At 49.3% G+C, this 9,457-nt stretch overlaps 1 long non-coding RNA gene across 1 annotated transcript; it reads right to left on the bottom strand.

Annotated features, from left to right (window-relative positions):
• Positions 1-786: 786 nt before the first annotated feature.
• On the bottom strand, positions 787-4,068 carry LOC115509750. The gene is made up of 4 exons (XR_003967478.1): positions 3,765-4,068; positions 3,213-3,314; positions 2,096-2,259; positions 787-939 (listed from the first exon to the last, which is right to left on the bottom strand). It is a non-coding gene; the product is annotated as an uncharacterized LOC115509750 (long non-coding RNA).
• Positions 4,069-9,457: the final 5,389 nt, after the last annotated feature.

Raw genomic sequence — 9,457 nt, 5'->3', positions numbered from 1 at the left:
TTTGTGTCCAGATGACACCTGCCCCATTTGGACCAATGAGAACACAGGAGACGTCTGACGGGGCTTCTAGGAAAGAAGCTTCCATTGTCTTCCAAGGGCAGAGGGGTTACCAAAGGACTCTCTTTCCCTCTTGATGACATACTGTAAAATGTAAAATTTGGACCAATGTGGCCATGGCTGCAGCCAGAAGGAAGCTAGCTGAGATCAGTCTCACTATACAGTGGTGGGAAGACCTGAGAGAATGGCAGGACTGGACCTCTGGGGACACCACTCATTTCTGGGTCATTCTGTGCCTGAAGCTATCTATGGACTGCTAAATGATTTGACCCAATAAGTTGCCTTTTTATTTACCCAGAATGAGCTAAGACTTCTGTTGCTTGCAACCAAAGAACCTGAAATAATATACCCCCAAAAACAGCAAAAGAAGACTCCCTGCAGAGAGAAGCAAAGGGTGGGTTTCTGTGCCCTATGACCAAGAACACTCTTACCCACAACCCTGCTACTCTTCCTCATGGTCTGCGAGCTTATGGGGGTACATCCACTGTGTACCCCAGGCTCTCAGAGGACTGTGTGTCTCTCTAGTGACTGTTCATATGTATTTCATGACCATCTTTGTAAGGACTGCTAACATTGACCAGTCTGTCATGAAATCCCTAGCGTCTAGAATAGTGTGGGACAAACAATAAACATTGATTGAACGAACGCATGAGTCACCCAAGCATGCCTCCGAGCCCCTCCCCTCAAGTCCACCAAAGGAAAAGAAGCTGTGGCTAAAAGCTTGCATGACATTTATTCTCTTGTAGGGGAAGGCAATGAGAAGTTAGCTGAGAGACACTGGAGGGTCGGCTCTGGATCTGGGAGGGCAGAAGCAGGTGGTGGTTGTGGGAGACTCTGTGCTTCTCCCCAGGGTGGCGTCAGAGACCCCAGAGGCTCCGAGACCTGGAGTGGAGACAAGAGCAGAGAAGTGGACAGGGGTGTGGGGTGTCCGGGGGATATGGGGACTAGAGCCACCTGTCCCTACTGAGCACACCTGGAGTCACATCCCGGAACCCAGTCAGGGGTTTGTGTGGGTTGTGGGGCTTCAGAGATGAAAACCGCAGACTCTAATCGCAGGAAATGGTGGGGACCTCAAAGTATGAGGTGACCCCCGATCTGCCGGCATCAAGTCCCACAGCCTCAGTCAGGGCTACACGAGCTGCCAGAGCCAATCAGGGGCCCCTCCCGGCCCATGTGCTGCAGCCGTGGCCTGATCTGCGCGCACAGCTGAGCAGCCCTGGAGGGAGAGACTGAGAGCCCTCCCTGCCAGCGGGGTTCCTGAGCTCAGCTCTCAGGTCCCTAGTGTCCTGGGCAAAGATGTGACCTGTCTCTCTGATGCCCAGGGATCCCATACTAGGCCGGGGGAAGGGAGTTCAATCAGGACTCTGATGTCTTTGAATATCCCAGTCTGAGGCCGCTTGCTTGGTCTTAATCTCCTTACACATAATCATTTCATTGAATCCTTGTTGAAAATCAGAAATAAGGATTCCTATCCCCTTCACAGGGAAGGAAATTCAAGCTCATGGAGGTTAAGCTACCTGACAAAAGTCACATAGGTGAGGAGAGATGGGGGCCAATGTCACCCCAGAATTGCCTCATATAAAAAGCCCAAGCTTTTTTTTTTTAATGTTTATTTATTTGAGAGAGAAAGAGAGCAAGGGGAGGGGCATAGAAGAGAGAGACAAAGAGAGAATCCCAAGCAGGCTCTGCACAGCACAGAGACAGAGGTAGGTTTCGATCCCACAAACCATGAGATCATGATCTGAACTAAAACCAAGAGTTGGACACTTAACCGACTGAGCCACCCAGGTGCCCCAAAAGCCCAACGAGCATTTCTCCAACATTTCTAGCTACAGCCCTCCTATCCAACTTCACCACACTTTCCTATGTTGGCAATAGGGGTTCTATGTCACAAGGAAACTTGGAGGGACATGTATGAGCTGCTTATGAAGTTCTATGACAGATGTATTTTTATGCTTTTAAAACGTCACACATGCTTGAAAAGGTGATGGGGGCCCTCGAGGAATGAGTCCCTGTTGTCACCTCTGCACTCACCTACCTGATGGCAGCATATTCTGAGTGTCACACAGATTTCCCTGGGAGTTTTGCCACGAAGGATGCCTGGGAGATGAGACGAACGAATCTGGACACCATTCTCATGCAGAAACCTCTCAGCAACATCACCTCCATGCACACCAGGAATACAGCCCCTTTCATGGTTTCCTGTGGCAGCAGTGGTGACAGAGCAGGACACTGGAAAGAGGTGAGCTCTGCCCAGGGCAGCCCCCATGCAGGCCCCACAGCTCTAGGCCCTGGTCATCTCTGCCCCTGGGCATGCTGGGAGTGAGGAGCTGGTGCCAGGTGGCCATGGAAGCAGAGGCTGAAGAGACAGGGTTCTGTTGGGTAAGCGTCCTGGGTCCCAGCCTGACGGGGCTCGTGCACAGGGCTGTGTGACGAAGGTTAGGAGGGGAAAGATCTCGGAGCCTTGGCAAATTCGATTTTGAACTATCTTCTCCCACCATCCAGTGGAGAAGGATAAAGCTGAGGTCCCAGGGCTGAGGGTGGGCCCTGCAGGGAGAGGGAGCTGAGCAGGATCAGGGAACAAAGCAGAGGGAGGCAGGGAGGGGGAAGTAGGGCTTCTTGGTAGTAACACATCCCCTGGTCCAGCACTTGCTCAGGGCCAGGCACGGAGCTAGGCTCGTCCCACCCCCTCAGCTCCTTTAAAGGCTGAGGCAACTTGTGTGACCCATGCCAAGCACAATCCCATTGCACTGAGGCTCAGAAAGCATTAAGGACTTGGCCCAGCCATGCAGCTAGGAAGGGGCAGATCTCAGATCGATCAGTCTTGAACCCAGCGTCACAAAGCTCTGCCATGTACACACGTGGTGGGGCTGCAGGGGAAGGATTCCTAACCTTCTCTGGCAGCAAGTCTCCTTTGACAATGGGATGGAAACAGGAACACTCTTGCACCTGCTTACCAGCTCTCAGAGCTACACAATTTCTGGGGATTCTCTGGAGGAATCTCCACACTGAAGTGGAGGGGGGGGTGGGGATGAAGGATCCCAAGCTGAGAAGCTCTGGCCCAACCAGGATTCAGCCCCTCCCCAGTCCCCTGACCCCACCCACCCACAGTGCTGACCAGCCTGCAGGGGGCTCCACAAACCACAAGTCCTCACCTGACTCGCTTCCTCTCCCACCATTTTCTTCAGCAGAGACATTATCTTCCAAGAGGGCCAACGGTTGTAAATCAGCCCTTCAGTTTTGTTCAGCAGGTCCCTCTGTGAAGAAAGGAAGCCCCCAAGGTGGTTTCTCAAACACCCGAAGAGCCCTTGGCAGGTGGCTTTGGTGCCTCCTAGGCTGGCAGATCATCTAGGATCTTTCTGTGCTTTTGGGCCTGAGGCAGGCTGGCTGGCCCCTGCCCACCTTCCTGCTAGTCTTGGTGGGGCTGAGACACCCCAGAACCTTCCCCACACCCGCAGCGCCTCACCCAGCCAGCACGTGCACCTCTTCTGTTCTCTGGTCAGTCCCCAGACCACCCTCTGGGTAGAGCCCAGCCAGACTGAGCTCGGTAGACCCCCGCCCAGGCACCACCCTGCACAAAACCAGCATCTTCAGCCCTCAGCCCTGCCTCCCCTCCTCCCAAAAGGATGTGCAGCCCTGCCTGCTGCTCCCAGGACAGAGAGGATGAGGAGGGCCCGTGGTAGGTGAACAGGGAGCCAGCAGTGAACCTGGGGGGTCTCCTGGGCCAGCATCTGGAAGAACTTCTCATCCTGACACCTGTCAGCCATGTCCAGGTCATGGTCCTCAAGGGAAAGACCACAAAAGGTCAGCCCTGGGGAAGAAACAGCATCAACATCAATATCCCTCCACAAGTGGAAGGAGACAGAACGGTCAGATCTCCTGGCTGGTGGGGAGCCCAGGAGGTGGCCAGAGCACAGGCCAGGAGCAGGGATCTGTGAGGGGTCCAGGGGGCCTGTCCTCACACTCCGCCCTGGAGCTGCTCTGACCCAGTCTCTGTGCAACAGACATGCTCTCAATTCTTTCTGGAAACATTAGGAGATTATACCACCTCCACCACCACCATCCATGCAACTCCATCTGTCTTCCTGTATCTCTCTCTGTCCTCTCTCTCTCTCTCTCTCTCTCTCTCTCTCACACACACACACACACACACACAGATTTGGAGCTGCTCTAAGAGAACACTACCCTCATCTCCTTTCAGAGGTTGTTCTTTCTCTCTTCCTTCCCCCAGGAGTTCAAATCTGGTGGCCCAGCCCAACCCAGTCTCCAGACTGTCCCTACCTTCTGCTAAGAAGTAGCTGCCAGGAGGTGCATGGGGGAAAGTCCTTACCCAGGGTGGCCAGGAGCACTGAGGCAAGGAGCAGGAGGGCCCAGGAGGTCATGGTGGGGCAGATGCTGAAGCACCCTTCACACCCCGCTTTATGTGGCTGACCGCCTCGCAATCTGACCTTGCCGGGTCCTGCTCCTCTTGTAGGGCACCTCCCTGTGTCACTGGCTTTACCACAAACACAGACACCAGTTTGTGGAGAAGTGGGGGGAGGAGTGCTTCCTCAGAGACTCCACACTGTCTTCTACCTCCCCCGCCACACACACACACACACACACACACACGCACTGCTAGAGCTTCCCAGTGAGTGGGGGGTGCTGGAGGGCAGCAGCTGCCATGATGCACCCCCCACCCTGCCCCAGGATGAGCTAATGGACAGAGCAATCCCTGCACCTGAGGGCTCAGGTAGGCCCTTGGCCCTGGAGCTTCCCACCCCTCCCCCTTCCCTCCCCTCCTCTCCCAGGGGTCTATGCTGGTGTCCCTCCACCAGCCACCTCCTGTATCCCTGCTCTCCCCCAACCATCTCAGCCAATGGAGCACCACCAGACTCCACCAGATTTAGAGACAGGTCCCTCAGTGTAGATGCAAACAGCTCCTCCCAGCCCTGCTCTCGGGCTTGGTGATCCCCGAGCATGGGCACCGCAGACACCCTGGGTCCCCAGCCCCTCACCAGCCTCCTGGCCACCATCACGGAGGCAGGCTTTTCCCTCAGAGCCAGGTTCAGCCCAGCCGTCCCTCACCTGGTCCATAGGGAAAGACAGCCCTTGAGAAGGAAGTGAGCCCCGGACAGGGATCTAGTCCCAACTCCCGGGTCTGACCCCTCATCTGTGCCATGAAGGTCACTGGCCTCATCTGCAATGAAAATACAGGCTGTGCAGGTCACATCCACTATCAGATAGAAAATAAGTCATTGTTTAGTGTAAGTGTGTCCCAAAGATTGCATGCAATACACTCACACTGAAATGTGTTTGCTGTTTACCTGACACTCACATTAAACTGGGCATCCCACCTTTTGTCTGGCAACCTTCCCCCACCTCCTTCGCGGCTCAGAGGAGGAAACTGGGTGCGGAGAACAGGGGCCCTGACCTCAGCCACGAGGCCGGCTGGGGTCCTGCTTGGACTAGAACCTTCCCCCACCTCCAGCTGCTGAGATGGCAGAGGCACGCAGCCAGGACCAACTGGCAAGGCCCCCTCAGCACCTCTCAGCCCCCCGTCCCCCTTCAGTATCTGCTGGGACCACTCCAGGCCTTCCACCTGCCCGGGAATCCCATCATGGGCTAGTGCCGAGCCTCAGCCTGCCCTTTTTCTCTGAAATACTCTACTTCCTGAGCCCGTTCGGAGCCCTGCTCTCCGCTCAGCTTCTGCGTAGAAGGAAAGAGGGTGGAGTCCAGGCAAGCAGGCCTCAGACAAGCCTGGGGAACCGTGAGCTACATACTCCACCTCCTGGAGCCTCAGTTCCCTTACCTGTGAAATGGGTGTAGTGTCACCTGTTCTCAGGGCCCCAGTGACATGTGTGTGTGGGTGAGGAAGCTTTACAGCCTGCAATGTGCCAGGTAGGCTGGGTCAGCATTCCCCAGCGTGGCTTCTGTGAGGCCTCCTCCCATGGGAGGTGAGCAGGTGCTGTCGAGGGAGTAGAGGGGTTCCTGCTCTCAAGAGTAAATGCCGGTCTAGGAAGGGGCAACAGGCTCCCTCTAAGGGAACTTCTCAGCACTTCAGCATGGTAGTATGTGTCACCCTCTTATTAGAATCAGAAATAAAAGAAGGGACATTTTGACTGACCTTACAGAGAGGATAATGTTTATACTATGAACAATTGTATGTTACTCTATAGGACACCTTATACTAAAATGGACACATTTCTATAAACTACTGAAACAAACTGAAAAGAATGGAAAGTGTGAATAGTCCTATAATAAATTAGTAAAGAGGTTGAACTCATAGTTCAAAAACTACCCACAAAGAAAATCCAGGCCAGATATCTTCACAAATGAATTCTATCAAACATTAGAAGAAGAATTAATATGCTCCCATTGAAAATTTTCCAAAAAATAAAATATGATGCCTGGATGCCAAAACCAGAAAAAGAAAATGAAGAAACACACCTGGCAGGACAATATTGCCTATGAATAAGGATGCATTAATCCTCTACAGAATTTTAGCAAACTGAATCCAGTAAGACATAAAAAATCTGTACTATGACTAACGAATTAGACTTTATCTGGGATACAAGGGGATTTAACATCAATTCCTATAATTCACCATATCAATACAAAAACAAACAACAACACCCCAGGGGCACCTGGGTGGCTCAGTTGGTTTAGCGCCAACTTCGGCTCAGGTCATGATCTCACGGTTCATGGGTTCAATCCCCATGTTGGACTCCGCACTGAGAGCTCAGAGACGGGAGCCTGCTTCAGATTCTGTGTCTCCCTCTCTCTCTCTCTGCCCCTCCCCTGCTTATGCACACATTCTCTCTCTCTCTCTCTTAAAATAAATAAATAAAACATTTTAAAAAATACAACAAACAAGAAAAGCCATATGATCCTTTCAATGAATACAGAAACATCACTTGACAAAATTCAATATCCCTTCACATGAAAATACACTAGTGGAATAGATGAGATTTTCTGCAACATGGTACATGACATCTATAAAATTCCCCCAGCTGACATCATACTTCATGATGAAAGCCTAAATACTTTCCCCCAAAGACCAGGAAGAAAACAAGGATGTCTGCTCTTGGAACATCTATTCAATATTGCACTGATGATGTTTCCCAGGAAAATTAAGTTAGAAAATATGAAAAAAAAAATCCATCCAGATTAGAAAGGACGATTTACAGCTATTTCTATTAGCAGACAATATCATCCTGTACTTAGAAAATACTAAGGAATTCAACAAGAATGACAAAGAATCAAAACAGAATGTGTAGATGCCACAGATCTCCATTTTCAAAGTGATTCAAAAAAAATTTTTTTTTAACTTTTATTTATTTTTGGGACAGAGAGAGACAGAGCATGAACGGGGGAGGGGCAGAGAGAGAGGGAGACACAGAATAGGAAACAGGCTCCAGGCTCTGAGCCATCAGCCCAGAGCCCGACGCGGGGCTCGAACTCACGGACCGCAAGATCATGACCTGAGCTGAAGTCGGACGCTTAACCGACTGTGCCACTCAGGCGCCCCCATTTTCAAAGTGATTCAGACTGTCCAACACTAGATTTTCCTGGATTAAAATTAATCTGTGGTAGGAACTAGGCCTCTAACTGTATTTTATGTGAGTAAAGATGATCAATCTTAGTTGGAGACTGTTTTTGTGTAATTATTGTAAAATCTCTGTAAAAGCATGCTAACAGGCTTCACTTAAAAAGCATCATAACCTTGGGGACCCTGGGTGCCTCAGTTGGTTAAGCATCTGACTTTGGCCCAGGTGATGATCTCATGGTTTGTGAGTTCGAGCCCCACACTGGGCTCTGTACTGACAGCTCAGAGCCTATAGCCTGCTACTGATTATGTGTCTCCCTCTCTCTCTGCCCCTCACTCACTCATGCTCCATCTCTCTCTCTCAAAAATAAATAAACATTTTAAAAAAGGATAACCTTTCTACTCATATGGAAACCTAATATGTGGACCACTTGTGAGAAAATGCTGTCCTGCTAACCATCTTCTGCAAGACCATATGAAGAAAGTGCTCATAAAAGGAGTTTAAGGGGCACCTGGATAGCTCAGTCGGTTAGGCATCTGACTTCAGCTCAGGTCATGATCTCACTACTCATGAGTTCGAGCCCCATGTCGGGCTCTGTGTTGACAGCTCAGAGCCTGGAGCCTGCTTCTGATTCTGTGTCTCCCTTTCTTTCTGTCTGCCCTCTGCTCACACTCTGTCCCTCTCTCTTTCAAAAATAAACAAATGTTAAAAAAAAAATTTTTTTTAAATAGAAATTTAAGCATCTTCAAAAAATGGTGCTGGGAAAGCTGAATAGACCCATGGAGAAGAATGAAGGTAGAATCTTACTTTCCACTGTATACAAAAGTCATGAGAAATGAATTAAAGATCTACGTTGAAGCCCACAAGTAAAAAACCCCTAAAAGAAAACATAAAAGATGCATGACTTTGGATTTGGCAATAATTTCTTAGATATGACACCAAGAAATGCAACAAGGGCAAAATAAATAGTGTTTTGTCAACTTAAGTATTTTATGCATCAAATGGCACAATTGACTAGGTGCAAAGGCAGTTTATGGAATGGGAGAAAATATTTGCAAATCATTCTCAAATAATGGGCTAATAGCCAGAATATACAAAAAACTGTTAAAACTCAACAACAAACATCAAATCACTCAATTTAAAAGTGTGAAAACGACTTTGAGTAGACACCCTACCCCACAAGACACACCAATGGCTAATAAACATACAAAAAATGCTCAACATCAATAATCCTTAAGGAAATGCAAGTTGACACCACAATGAGATAGCTGTTCAAATTGCTGTTATCAAAAAATAGAAAATTACAAATGTTGGTGAAGATGTGGAGAAAGCATGCACTGTTGTAAAATTGTAAAACCGCTGTGCAAAGCAATAAGGTGGTTCCTCAAAAAATTAAAAGTAACACTACCATATGAGTCAGAAATCCCATGTGTGGTATTTAATGAAGGAGTTGAAAGCAGGATCAGGAAGAGATCTGTACATTCCCGTGTTCATAGCAGCACTATTCACAATACCCAAGAGGTGAGAGGAACCAGGTGTCCATGGACAGGTGAACGGATAGATAAAATGTGATACACACACACACACACACACACACACACACACCCATATATTATTTAACCTTAAAAAGAAAAAATCATGTCAAATGCCATAACATGGATGAACATTGAGGACACTAGGATAAGTGAAAAGGCGAGTCACAAAAAGACAAATACTACATGATTCCATTTATACAAGGTGTCGAGAGTCGTCAAATTCATAGAATAAAAGTAGAATGGTGGTTTCCAGGCTAGGACAGAGGGAGGGAAAAGGAGAGTTGTGGCTTAATAGTAAGTATGGACTTTCAATGTTGTGATATGAAAAAGTCCCAG

The sequence above is a fragment of the Lynx canadensis genome, chromosome A3 (assembly GCF_007474595.2).
Source record: "Lynx canadensis isolate LIC74 chromosome A3, mLynCan4.pri.v2, whole genome shotgun sequence".
Lineage (NCBI taxonomy): Eukaryota > Metazoa > Chordata > Mammalia > Carnivora > Felidae > Lynx > Lynx canadensis.
Note: the sequence above shows the minus strand (reverse complement) of the source record. Positions and strands in the feature narration are given on the sequence as shown.